Source organism: Phascolarctos cinereus, unplaced genomic scaffold (assembly GCF_003287225.1).
Source record: "Phascolarctos cinereus isolate Bilbo 61053 unplaced genomic scaffold, phaCin_HiC Scaffold_3;HRSCAF=262, whole genome shotgun sequence".
NCBI lineage: Eukaryota > Metazoa > Chordata > Mammalia > Diprotodontia > Phascolarctidae > Phascolarctos > Phascolarctos cinereus.
The window spans coordinates 207,063,882-207,078,714 of NW_027555736.1; the positions used below are offsets into that span (position 1 = coordinate 207,063,882).

At 39.5% G+C, this 14,833-nt stretch overlaps 1 protein-coding gene across 5 annotated transcripts in view; it reads right to left on the bottom strand.

Annotated features, from left to right (window-relative positions):
• The window catches only part of DGLUCY (D-glutamate cyclase), a 174,446-nt gene that overhangs the window by 113,722 nt on the left and 45,891 nt on the right, over positions 1–14,833 (bottom strand). For 3 of the 5 annotated variants that reach the window (XM_078151427.1, XM_078151428.1, XM_078151426.1), the window contains exon 2: positions 5,617–5,725. The gene's annotated coding sequence lies outside the window, so the exon portion shown is untranslated. Of the gene's footprint in view, positions 1–5,616; positions 5,819–14,833 lie in introns of those variants that run through there. The other 2 variants (XM_078151424.1, XM_021000394.2) reach the window with 1 other exon arrangement.

A 14,833-nucleotide genomic window follows, 5' to 3' on the forward strand; every position in this document is an offset into this window, starting at 1 on the left:
GCCACATAATGAGAAGACAGGACTCATTGGAAAAGACCTCGATGTTGAGGGCAAAAGGAAAAGGAGAGAGCAGAGGCTGGGATGTATAAATAGTGTCATGGAAACAACAAACATGAACTTGCACAGACTTTGAGAGATAGTGGAGGACAGAAGGGCCTGATGTGCTGTGGTCCATGGGGTCACAAAGAGTAAGACATGACTAAATAACTGAACAACAATCAATAATAGTGTTTTATGGTTTTGATTATTAACAGCTTTTGATAATAAATTTAATAACTTTTGATAAAACTCATAAAGAGAATTTAAAGTGTATATGACATTTTTTTTCTGTTCCTCAGGCTTAAAACACCATAAGCCAGACAGCCATGATGGTCTGGTGAGGAGGAGGGTTACATGTGAGCCACACTGTCTCTCTTCTCCCTTAGCCTCCAGTTGTTGTCGTTGTTCCTGGAGCACAACTAGTGATTAGAGGAGTAGCTTTATCCAGTAGCAGAAGAAAGGCATTTTGGGAAGAGTAATATACCCCAAAATTCCAAAGATGGGAGCCAGGGAAATGAGAGTGTGACTCTCCCCTTCTGCTTTCCATGTTAAACCTTCAAACCTTTCCAGACAGTGACACCTGTTGGTTACATACCCATATTGTCACCATCGTCTTAATCATCGTCATCACGGTATAGTACTTTAAGGTGTGCAAAGCACTTTACATAGAAGTCTTCCCCCTCAGAATGTAAGCTCTTTGAGAGCAGGGGCTATCTTTGTATTTCTAGCACTTAACCTAGTGCCTGGCATATTGTAATTACTTAATAGATGCTTGTTGATTGATTAAATAGGGTTATCAGCAACCTTAATGCTCTATAGAAGCATGTATCATGATGATGAGACCCAAGGCTATTCCTCCTACCACTGATAACAATTTTTGTGGCTTTTGTGGATAAAAGTCAACATCTGGGGACTTGCCAATAGTCCAGGTGGACTTGTAGACATTGCCTAATAGGGAGGACAAGGAGGTGACAATACTTTCATCACAGACAAGGAAGGAATCCAAAAGGGATGAAAATTAATAATTTGATCACGTATGTAACTTTCCAATACGACAGAGGACAGAAAATCTACAGAGATGTGCAAGCCTGAGTTTTACACCAGCTGATGAAGAAGTCATTATTACAGTACCACAGAACTATCTAGTCAGTACCTAAAATGTTAGCACAGGAAGGGGTGACAAGCTCTAGAATGTCAGAATGTAACCCGTGATGTGTTAAAACTGGAAGGAGTTTTGAAGATCACATAGTCTAACCTTCTCATTTTAAGAATAAGGAAACTGAGGCCCAGAGTGAAACAGTGGTTTCTGGGCTTTTTTTTTTTTGTCTATTCATTAAGTCAATTAAACTTCTACAGGAAGTTGTAATAGCCGTTTTCTTAATCTATTTCCTATTTTTAATAATAACAACAGTAGTGAACATTCAAATAACACTTTATTTATTTGTTTGGTTTTTTTGCTTTTAGGCAATTGGGGTTAAGTGACTTGCCCAGGGTCACACAGCTAGGAAATATCAAGTGTTTGGTCTGAGTCTGGATTTGAACTCAGGTCCTCCTGACTTTAGGGCCGGTGCTCTACCCACTGCGCCACCTAGCCGCCCCTCAAATAACACTTTAAGATTTATAGAATACTTTACATGTCATCTTATTTAACAGTAAACATATGAGGTAGGGGAAGGGAAGGAAACAAGCATTTATTAAACACCTACTATGTGCCAAGCACTGTACTCAGAGCTTTACAAATATTATCTGATTTAATCCTCACAACAACCCTGAGAGGTGAGTACTATTATTATCCCCATTTTACAGTTGGAAAACTGAGGTTGACAAAGATTAAGTGACTTATCCAGAGTCACACAGCTAGGAAGTATCTGAGGTAAGTTGTAAATTCAGGTCTTCCTGTCTCTAAGTCTAAGACGATATCTATTGTTACCTTGATGCCCATTGAGGTGGTGGGGTGGTGCATTAATAGCTTTTTGTGAAAAGGTTAGATTGAAGCTGTTAGAAATGATGTGCCATGTCCTTGTCTCCCTTTTAGTCTTTCTTTTAATATCGTTTTGGTCTTTGATCTGACATAGTAATAATGTCTTTGATCTGACTCAGAAATGACCCCACAAAATCTCACTCTGATTGGTTATCCTGGCATGGAGATAACCCTGTGTTTGTGGAGGCTACGCCAGAAGAGTATAAGCTTTAGGAGGCTCAACCAAGCTAGAAAGGCTTCAAGTATGGTGCTTGAAACAGACTGTGTCTACTTTCCAAGAGGCAGAGGGAAGAAGCACATCACCAGGAGGATGACCACTAAGTAATGAATTCACTGGCCAAGAAAACCCACGAAACTTAGAAAAATACAAAATGGCCCTGAGTGCTATGCAGTCCCCCTCCATGTCTGCAGTGGAAGAGGAGAAAAGTGGCAGAGAAATCACACATCAGACCATCTATAAACATTAATTGTTAAGACTCTAAATGTGATGCCCATCAATTTGGGAATGGCTGAACAAGTTGTGGTAGGTAATTATGATGGAATATTATTGTACTCTAAGAAATGATGAGCAGGATGCTCTCAAAAAGACCTGGAAAGACTTGCATGGGTTGATAAAAGTAAAATATACTGGATACAAAGTAAAGGAATGTTGTAAGATGATCAGCCATGAATGACTCAACCATTCTCACAATACAACAATCCAAGACAATTCTGAAGGACTTAGGATGAAAAATGCAATCCATCCCCAAAGAACCGATGGTGACTAAATACAGATTGAAGCATACTCTTTTTAAAACTTTACTTTTCTTAAGGTTTTTTTGTCTGTTTTCTTTCACAACATGACTATTATGGATATGTTTTACATGACTACACATTTATATATGTTTATATACCTATATGGAATTGCTTGCCTTCTCAATGGGGAGGGAGGGAGAGAATTTAGAACCTGAAGTTTTCAAAACAAATGTTAAAAATTGTTTTTATGTAACTAGGGAAAAATTAAGTGCTAAATAAATTAAAAAAACTCTAAATGTAAGACTCTTGTCCAGTGACCAATGAATTGATGAATTGAGAAGAACTGAATCATATCAATGCGAATTTTCTTCTTAGAAATGAAACCAGAAGATGGAAGGCACTTGAAAGTAAATAGAAGGATGGCTCATGGGTTCTTCTTGGAGAGGTGGTAATAATAACAATAATAATAATAATAATAATAACAATAATAATGATGATGATGATGATAGCTGACATTTATAGAAAACTGTAATGGATGTTTGTGGATTGACACATCCAAAGGCAACACAAAACTTCATTTCTTTGGATACTCAGTCATATTGCCTTGCAGTTTTCAAGCTGGGCATAAGCAAAAAAACTGTCACAAAGATGACTGTAGTTTATGTGCCAACCTCTCTTGCAGATGATGAAGAAGCAGAGAAATTCCATGAATAACTCAAATATACTTTCCATAGGCAACATTAACTTTAATATTTGGTGACTACAATATAAAAGCTGACATGCAGAGGATAGAGAAATATATGCTGGGGGCAGGTAGGTGGCACAATGGATAGAGCACCAGTCCTGGATTCAAGAGGACCTGAGTTCAAATCCGACCTCAGAGACATAACACTTACTAGCTGTGTGACCCTGGGCAAGTCACTTAACCCCACTGCCTATTCAAAAAAAAAAAGAAACATATGCTGGAAAATATGAATCCAGATTAGGAGAAAAGAAAAAGGCATAGGCTTTGTTTACCCAGAAGCTATATAACATATTATGAATATTTTCCTTAAAAGTTCCTGGACATGGCAGGCACGTAACATGAACAAAAAAAAAAAAAAGGAAGGAAGAAAGGGAAGGGAATTGACAGGCTAGAAACTGCTGATGCGGGAGTCATTTTCTGAACCAACTGTCAGATAATACAAAAACCACTTTTATTTTGGCATTATGGGACACTTTTATCAGAGACATTCAGATATAGCATGAAGTAGTGAATAGAGTAGCTAAACTGACCTGTTTTCAAATCGTGCCTCTCTTATACTTACCTAGCTGTGTAGTCTTGGGCAAGGACCTTAATTGTCATGAGCCTCAATTTCCTCATTAATAAAATGGGGAAAATAATACCAATACTACCTGCTTCATGGGGTTGTTATAAGGCTCAAAAAAGATAAAGTACGTAAAGTGCTTTGCAAACCTTAAGCGCTACATAAATATTAGTTATGATTGTTGTTATCATCATCATCACCATCATCACTGTCATAATTATTAGCTCTATGCCCAGCTTTGACTATGTCCTGGACCTTACTTAAAGTGTGGGAGGAAACTATGGATAATAATAATATATAATATAATAATACATATAACATAACATAACATAACATAATATAATATATAATCAAGTATCAGCTATATAATTTCCCTGAATAGTCTCCCATTTTACACAGTAAGTTCAGGCCTATCTAGGGCCAGATCTAAATATCACAGCATTGTATTCTATGAATACTCAGTAAATACTTTTTCTTTTTTTGCTTTTTGGTGAGGCAATTGGGGTTAAGTGACTTGCCCAAGGTCACACAGCTAGTAAGTATTAAGTGTCTGAGGCCATTTTTGAATTCAGGTCCTTCTGACTCCTAGGGCCAGAGCTCCATTCACTGTGCCACCTAGCTACCCCCAGTAAATACTTTCTGATGGATTCTTAGCTGCACTTGCTATCCCAGGACAGGGGTAAGTAGCAGCAGGGAGAGTTCCTGGCCCCTCCTCAATTCTTCTTTTAATACACTTTACCCCGATCTACCTGTTGAAGGTAAGTGTAGAGCAAAGGTAACTACCCTGCTTTGAGCCACTCACTCTGAACCTCTTCTTCTACAAGCAAATAGAGGGGGCAAAGAACTTGCTCAGCTCAGTCAGTCCACAAGCATTTATTAATGGCTTACTCTGTGGTCATATGGCAAGAAGGTGGCAAGTGTCAGCTGTCAGATACAAATTTCACTTTCTTTCACTCGTGACCTTTCTTGTTGTCCTGGCAAGGGACGGGAATTGGCCCCAGTGCAACTATCAGCAAGGGGGAAAAGGAGGAAGAGAGGCCAAGTCCCCCAGAGAATGACAGAGATCATCTGGTCCAAGGCCATCTTGCCAGATACTGAACCAACAGGTGCTGCACCCTCAGACAGCCCTGAGTCCCAAGGAAATGTTTAAATGTCTTGTTCTTTCCACACTGAACTGTAATATAAGAGATGGCCTAAATTTGGAGGGCTTTGATAGAAAGATGAGTCACTGAGATCCACCCTGAGTCTGCTAACCCAGAGGGACACGATCTCCCATGATCCTCCCTGCTTTTCAGCCCTCTCCCCCTGCCCCGGGGGACCTCAGAGCCTGGCGTGTTTCTTTAGAGCGCAGAGGCTGAACTGGGCAGTTGGCTACCCTTCTGACTTAGTTTGTTTCGTACAGCAGGACTAGGGCTCATAAACAGGTCCCCTCTTTGTTCCCAGGGTCTTGCAAAATGCCTATTCCACTTAGAAAGAATAAGAGCTCCTTTTCTTCTGATAGCCTGACCCATCTGTGTGTTGTACAGCATTACAATTCAACAAGAGAAAACCAACCTGTAACTGCAGCAGCTCACAATGGCTCCCTTCACTAAGAAAGAGGCTTCTCTGGTCCCGTGACTTGGAGACAGGCCTCCCTCAGCCTTGAAGTTGGCTGGACGGTGCTCTTAAAGGAACAGTCAGCAGATGAGAACCACAGTTACTTTTGTTGCCCAGGTTTGCGTTCGTTTTCTCTCTCTCTCTCTCTCTCTCTCTCTCTCTCTCTCTCTCCTCTCTCTCTCTCTCTCTCTCTCTCTCTCTCTCTCTGTCTCTGTCTCTCTCTCTCTCTCTCTCTGTCACACACACACACACACACACACACACACACACACACACACACACACACACCACCCTCCTGTCCCTGTCTCTCCACCCCCTCCTCCCCAACAATGTACTCTGCTCTCCAGAGACACTGGTCTCTTTCCTGGCTCTGGAACCAGACGCTCCATCTCCTGACTCTGTTCATTTGCATTGGCTGTGTCCCATGCCTGGAGTGCTCTCCTCCATTCTCAAATCTGCCCCCTCCTTTCTCTGGTTCCCCTCAAGTCCCCACCTCCCCACCGGGTTATTGATATTTTCATGTGGATCATAAGAATTTCAAGACTAGCATCCTTTGCCCCACCTTCTACAGGAAGCCTTTCACCGATCCCCTTCAATGCCATTTCCTTCCCTCTTTGACTATCACCAATTTATCCTGTAGAGAGCTTGTTTGTCTATACTTGTTTGTGTGTTGTCTCCCCCATTAGATCGGGAGCCCCTTGAGGGCAGGAACTGTCTTTGCCTTTCTCTGCATCCCCAGTGCTTAGCACGGTGCCCGACACATAGTCGGCACTTAATTGATGTTTATTGACCGTCTGACTTCAGGACGCCATCCTGGAAACCAGGAAGATCTGGCTGGCAGTAACAGCTGCACATCACTTCTGCCTCTGTTTCCTCATGAATAAAATGGGGATGTTAATAGTATCTACAGATTTTTATAAATGAGGACATTTATGAAAGGACCTGCAAACCTGAAATGTCTATGTAAATAAAAGCTATCATTAGCCACCAACATCACCTCTAATCAGGATCATAGGATTTGAGCTGGAAGGGACCTTTTTGGATATCTTTTTTTTATTTTTTTCAACAATCATTTATTAAGCTTGTACTATGTGTCAGGCACTGTGCTAAGAGCTTTACAAATATCTCATCTGATTCTTATAGCAAGCCTGGGAGGTGCTATTATTATCCCATTTTAAAGCTGAGGAAACCAAGGCAGACGTTAAGTGACTTGCTTAAGGTCACACAGCAAGTGTCTGAGGCCAGATTTGAACTCAGGTCTTCCTGACTCCAAGTCTAGGGCTCGATCATGTCCCCTGTGATTTTACAGATATAGAAACAGAGACACACAGAGGTGAAGTAATTAATTCACCAGGGTCACAGCAAGATTCAAAGCCTGGTGCCCCGGCTTCATATACAGAGCTCTTTCTATCATGTCACCTGACACAGTCGGAGGGGAAGCTGCATCTTCAGCTGGTTTTCTTTTTGGTGCTTTCTGAAAAGAGGCTTTTTAATTTAGTACTTGGCTCTTTGTGACTCAGGAGAAGGCCCATGGAGATGAACACCTTTATCCACAGAGACCTGAATAATACTTTGATGAATAATAACTCACATTTATATAACACTCTCTGGTTCAGAAGGAGGTTTTCTCACAACAATACTGGGAGGGAGAGGCAGTGCAAATATTAACATCATCTCTATTTGTACAGATAAGGAAACTTTGAGATTCAGAGGGGGTTAAGGGGAATTACCCAAAGTCAGACTGCTAGCATCTTCCTCCCAGGATTGCTGTGAGGATCAAAGAGATATGTGGAAAGGGCTTTGCAAATCTTAAAGCACTCTCTCACTCAGTTTCTCTGTCTCTATAGGTATATATATGTTTATGCATATATATGTGTGTCCATATAAGCTGTCATTATTATGAACCTGGGTAGAATGCCAGGCCTTGAGTCAGAAAGACCTGAGTTCAAATGTGGCCTCAGCTGTCAGACCCTAGGCAAGTCACTTAACCAATGTTTGCCTCAGTTTCCTCCTCTGTAAAATGGAGGTAACAATAACAATAGCACCTAGGAGAGCTGTTGTGAGAACTAAATGAGATAATATTTGTAAAGCACTCAGCACAGTGCCTGGCACATAGCTGGCATTTAATAAATACTTATTTCCTTCACATTTCCAATATAGACATGTTTAAAGAGTCCTTGTTCTCAGTTGGAAGTCTCTTCCCCTTCCCCACCTTCCCACCATCAGTTATTGATATTTTCACGTGGCTTACATGTATTTCAAGACTAGCATCCTTTACACCACCTCTTTCAAATTAAAAGGTAGCAATGTCAAATTTTTCCAGGGACGTATTGTGACTGACATTTAATGCTAATTACATTCCTATTTCACTCAGATCTTCTTCCTTGGACTTGCCCAGAAAATTTCTATTGAATACCAAAATTGATGACCTTGTAATCCAATCATTTGTCATTGGGTCACAGATTTCAAACTGGAAAACACCTTAGAAATCATCTAGAGACAGATATGTGGTATAATGACTGGCGTGCTAGACCTGGAGTCAAGAAGAACTAAGTTCTAATCCTGTCTCAGACATTCATTTACCAGCTCACTTAACCTCTCTCAGCCTCAATTTCCTCATCTGCAAAATAGGGATAATAATAGTACCTTCTTCATGGGGTATCATAAGGATCAAATGAGATTTTACTATATATATACATATATATGTATGTAAGTATATATCACTTTGCAGATGTTAAAGTGCTATTTAAATATTAGCTGTTATTATCTGGTGGAGCGCCCTCATTTAAAATAAGGAAACAGATTTGGAGACATAAATTGATTTGCTCAAGGTCCCAGAGACAGGATGTGAATCCAGGTATCTAGACAATAGGCCCCCGGCACTCTTTCTCTTTTTTGTGTTCAGTTTTTTAGTGTTTGATAAGTTTGTAATAAATTCTTAGGGTCTGTGGTTCCTAGTGATTCCATACTGACTAAAGATCATCAGCTTCACTTCCTAGACACCTAGTTCAGGCAGAGACATACCCTATTACTTCAGTCACCAGACACTCCATTTTACTTGGCAGATGAGACCCCCAGAGTAGGGGAAATGCCAAGCTTCATCACGTGGCAGTTTCACCAGCTCCTAGCCTAATCCCACTAGAAGGACAATACATCTCTGACCATGCATTTTAATTGGCTTCATGACTGTTTTTCACACATAATACTCAAAATCCAGTCTCTAGGCCTTTGAATTTGCTCCAGCCCATACTTGGAATGGTGGTACAATGGATAAGAATGCCAGGCCTGGAATCAGGAAGACTCATCTTCCTGAACTCAAATTTGCCTTCAGATACTATCTGTGTGACCCTGGGCAAGTCACTCCACCCTGTTTACCTCAGTTTCCTCCTCTGTAAAATAAGTTGGAGAAGGAAATGGCAAACCATTCTAGTATCTTTGCCAAGAAAACTCCAAATGGGGTCACGAAGAGTTTGACACAACTGAACAACAACAAAAATTCTTCTACTACCTTTATTTGGGTCATTTGATTTCTCTAGGTATGCTGAGGTTGACTTATTCTACAATATTCCAAACTATGGAGAGTTCCACCCTCTAGGGCAAGAGCTCTTAACCTGGGTTTTACATACCTCCAAAGAGTCCATGTCTAGATTTCAAGGGTTCCATGAATTTGGATGGGAAAAAAATTACATCCTTGTTTTCACTAACTTCTCACTAAAATGTAGCATTTCTTTCTATTTATTTTACATACTTAAAAAAATTATTCTAAGAAGGGGTCCATAAGCTAGGTTGTGTAATGGATAAAATTTTGGGCCTGAAGCCAGGAAGACTTTATCTTCCTGAGTTTATATCTGTCCTCAAACACTTACTGGCTCTGTGCAAGTCACTTAACCCTCTTTGCCTTAGTTTCCTCATCTGTAAAATGAATTGTAAAGTGAGAAGGAAATGGCAAATCAGTCCAGTATCTTTGCCAAGAAAACCCCAAATGGGGTCATGAAGAATTGTACACAACTGAAACGACTGAACAACAAAAGAAATACATCTTTGTTTTCACTAACTTCTCACTGAAATTCAACATTCTTTTCTATTTATTTTATATAGTTAAAAACATTATTCTAAGGAGTGCATAGGTTTCACTAGACTGCCAAAGTAGTCCATGACATAATAAAGGTTAAGAACCCCTGCGGTTGGAGGTACAAAGAAATAGCCGGAATTATTGGACGTATTTGAATGCAACTTGTGAATAAACACATCTGTGTTAAAAAAAAAAAAGGTTCAAATGAAAGGCAACAAAAGCAGGACTATGAACAAGGCAAATGTAGTTAACTGATAATGCATGCAGTACAGTGATAACTTCACACAGTTTGCACAAATGAGATCACATTTGAGTTGGTGCATGTTGTACATTGATAAGGGTTCCAATTGCCACCATAACCTTCAGTATCTATGTCTTTTATTTTTATATTGCTTCCTGTATTTGAACATGAAGCGTATAAATTCAAATCTTTTTGTAGAAGTTAGAAGGACCACATCGGTTATATTTTTCATCATCATTAATTTTAGTTAGTATGACATTATAAAGAAGTTTATTTAAAATTGTAACTTTTAAAAATTGATATAATTCAAGAATACTCACTTGAAATTTCTGATAATTAAAATTAAATTAACATTAAAGGTTTTATCTCCAATTTTTAAAAAGTAAAGCAATACCCCTTTACAATGTATAAATGAACATAAAATCTATTTGAAGAGAAAAATCCACTGAAGAAGGTGAAACTAGAAGGAGCACAGACAATAGAGATGGTTTAGGTGTCAGAAATACAGAAACATGCAACAAAGAGTTCAGATCCAGAAAATATTATCCCCTATATTTATCATTAGCATTTACAAGTATTATTCTTAATGGAAAAGAAAAATCTTTGTGTTAGCTGCAGATAGCATGAAACAATAAATTTAGATATCTTTAAAGAGTCTACACAGAATATGTTGGAAGGGCAAGATAATTTTTCTAGAGAAAATTAGACGTTTTTAATAAATAAAACCAGAATTTTCAAAAAGTCATGTTTATGCCATCAGAAGCATTGTTTGCAAGGTGCAAGGCTCCTTACATGATGGTTAAGTGTAAAATAATCTCATTCAAAAAGAGAAACATTGGTGGTACCTATAGCCCCTGATGTGGTTGAAATAATCCTCAGTGAATCTGATGCAAACAAGCTTCAGATGGTTCTTAAATGGTTAAAGATGGTTAAAGATGATATGGTGGGAAGGAGAACTACTCATATGTCTCAAAACCTTTGCAATCAACTAAATGAGAAATTAAACTCTTCCAAGTTTGCATTGAAAGTGGATGAAGCAACATTATGTCCTTTAAAAGAAACATTGCTCACTTGATGTACCAGACACTGTTGAAACTGATAGTAGGGAAGATTTGTGGTTTTGGAAAGCTATTGCTGATGAGGTTCTATCAATAAAAGCTTTTAATACATTTGATTTTTAAAAATTAAAATGACATAATATATATTGTACTCTGCTCTGTTGGAGCTCAAATAATTTCCAGCTAGAAGACAGGTCTAGAAGCACTAGATAAAAATTGGCCCCTTGCACAGTTTGGAAATATTGCATACTTTTTAGGTCATCGCTTGCATTAGAAATGTGAGTTAGAAGGTAGGTAGTTTTAAGAGTTGTAATAAGAGCAATCAACTTAATAAGGAACAATACACTAAAAGAAAGGCTCCTTGAAGAACTTTGTGACAGTATGGGGGCAGAGCATATGGTTCTTTGATATTATTGCAAAACATGCTCACTTTCCTATGTCAAAGTACTTCAAAGGGTGTTTGAGCTAAAAGAAGAAATAGCCATTTTCTTAGTGACAATAATAAAGATGAAGCAAACTCACTCTACAGGAAAAATTTATTGAATAAATGTGAAAAACTGAGTATACTAAATAAGTCAATGTAAGGTATTAAAATCCATACTCTGAGCCAGAAACATAAAGTTACTTCCTTCGTGAAAAAATTAGAGCTAATAAATAGAGATAATAAATTTACAAAATTTTTACACATTTCCCAAATTACAAATACCAATCTTGTAAATAAAATGAAAGAATGACCTGCTTAGTAATTACTTGAATGGTCTACAGAAGGAATTCCCATTTTGTTTTGAAAAAGCAGATTTTTAAAATACAAGTGGATAAGGAACCCATTTGCCAGAGTTTTAGAGTATTAGAGTTGGAATTTGGGGGGGGAACATATTTTTCCAGTTAGCAGGAATTTATTTTCTCTCTTTTCCACCTCTTTTCTCTCCAATAAAAAAAAACACACCAAAACTCTTGCAACAAATATGCAGCCAAGCAAAACAAATTCCCACATTGGTCATGCCCCAAAACGTATGTCTCATTCTGCATTTTGAGTCCAGCACCTGTCAGGAGCTGGATAACATGCTTCATCACCATCCTCTGGAATCACAGTTGAGTCACCAAATTGACCAGATTTCTTAAGTGTTTCAACTTGCTTGTCTTTATAAAGTTGTTATGTTATTAAATAAATTGTTCTCTGCACCCTTCTTTCCACCCACATGGTCAATGTCTTAGCTTAGGCCCTTATCAGCTCTCATCTAGACTACTACAGTACCCTCCTAATTGGACACCCTGCGTCTAGTTTCTGCCCTTTCTAATTCATCCTCCACACAGCTGACAAAGTATATTCCCAAGGCACAGGCCTGACCATATCACTCCTCTGTTCAAGAAGCATTGATGCCTCCCTATCGCTTTTGGATGAAATACTCTGGTTGGCATTTAAGCACCTCACAATTTGGCTCCAATTTACATTTCTAGGCTAATTTCTATCTATCTTCTATTTAAAAAAAAAAACCTGCTTGCTGTTGCCCAAACTAGACATTCCATGTCATGTGACACAGCTGTTCCCTATTGCCTTCTTAGCTCTGCTTTTGTGGAACCCCAAATTCCCATCAGTAAATCAAGCAATCAATCAGTCAACAAGCATTTATTAAGCTCTTACTTTGTGTCAGACACTGGGCTAAGTGCTGGAGATCTAAAGGAAATCAAAAATGGTCCCTACTCTCCAGGAGGGAACATTCTAATAACAACATGTAAATAACCAGGTACATGAAAGAAAGGGACAGCTAGGTGGCCCGTTGGATAGAGTGCTGGGCCTGAAGTTAGGGAGATTCATTTTTCTGAGTTCAAATCTGGTTTCAGACACTTACTAGTTGTGTGACCCTGTGCAAGTCACTTCACCCTGTTTGCCTCCATTTCTTCATCTGTAAAAGGAGCCATAAAATGAGAGGGAAATGGCAAAGCAGCCCAGTATCTTTGCTAAGAAAACCTCAAATGAGGTCATCAAGAGTCGGACATTATTGAAACAACTGAACAATACAAACATAAAAAAAGGATAGAACAAGTGAAAGGAATCACAGAAGTGAAGGCACTAGAAGCTGAGGAGATCCAGAAAGGCCTCCTGCAGAAGGTGGGACTTGAATTGAGTCTTGAAGGAAGGAAACCAAGGGAACGAGGCTAAGATGAAGTGGAAGAACATTTCAGGCATAAGGAAAATCACTGCAAAAGCAAGAGATAGCAGACAAAGTACGTTGTATATGGAAAAGCAAGTAAGCCACATAGAGGATATGGAGTGGAGTAAGTTCTGAGAGCAGTGGAAAGCTTAGGAAAGGTCTTTAAATGCCCCAAACAGGATCTTATATTTCATCCTGGAGGTAATAGAGAGCCGCCAGAGTTTGAGTAGGAAGTGCCAAGGGCACAACTACACCTTAGGGAAAACCACTTGGGCAGCAGAGAGGAAGATATGTTGGAAGGGGAAGCAACTGGAGGCAGGGGAATGAACTAGAAGCCTGTTGTCATAGTCCAGGTGAGAGGTGATAAAAGCCTGATGACTATGTTAGTGGAGAGAAGGGGACATATACTATGGTGAAGGTTTGGAAATGAATTAGATATGTGGGGTAAATTGAACATAGGTGACTGGGAGGATGGTGATGCTCTCAACAGTAATAGGGAAATTTAGAAGAGGGGGAAGGTTTTAGAGGGAAAGATAATGAGTTCTCTTTTTTAACAGCTGGATTTAAGAGATCTAGGTAGGCAGCCAAGTGGTACAGTGAATAGAGCACTGGGCTTGGAATCAGGAAAACATCCTCCCGAGTTCAAATCCTGCCTCAGACACTTACTAGCTGTGTGACCTTGGACAAGTCACTTAACCCTGTTTGCTTCAGTTTCCTCATCTGCAAAATGAGCCAGAGAAGGAAAATGGCAAACCACTCCATTATCTCTGCCAAGAAAACCCCAAAATGGGGTCATGGAGAGTCAAACACAACTGAACAAGAAGACATTGGTTTGAGATATCCAAAAGGCCACTGGTGAAGTGGGACTTGAGTTTAAGAGTGAGACTGGGACTAGATATTTCAATAGGAAAAAATCATTTGCATAAAGAGGATAACTGAATCCAGGGGAGATGATGAGATCCCCAAATGAAACCATATAGAGGGAAAAGAGAAGAGTCCAAGACTGAGTCTTAGAAGACAACAAAGGTTAGTGGGCATGGCATAGATGAAGATCCAGTTAAGAAGACTGAGAAGGAGCAATCAGACAGATAGAAGGAGACAATTGTATCAAGAAAACCCAGAAGAGAGAGAGGTGGAGAAGGTCAGCAGGGTCAAAGGCTATAGAGAGGTCAAGAAGAATGAGGCCATTAGATCTGACAAGGAAAAGGCCAATGGTCACATTGGAGAGAGCAGCTGCAGTTGAAAGGCAAGGTAAAGAATTATAATGCAGAGGATTTAGAAACAAGTATGAAGAGAAGAAGCATGTGTACCTGGTGTGGATAGCATTTTCAGGAGTTTAACCAAAGAGGATAGGAAGGTGATGGGGAGAAGGAAAGGGGAGGGGAAAGAAGAGAGAGTGAGAAGAGAGAGAGAGAATTTCAAAGCATTTATTAAGTGATTACTACATGTCAGGCACTGTGCTAAGAGCTGGTGATACAAACACAAATAATACAGTCTCTACCCTCTTGGAGCCGACATTTTAATTGGGGTGGGAGCAGGTGGAGACAAGCATATAAAGGAGAGCTAGAAAGGAGGGGAAGGTAGGGAAAGGTACCTCTGCAGGGTCAAACCATTCAGTGAGGATGTGGAGAATTCAGGAACTGAGTCAGCC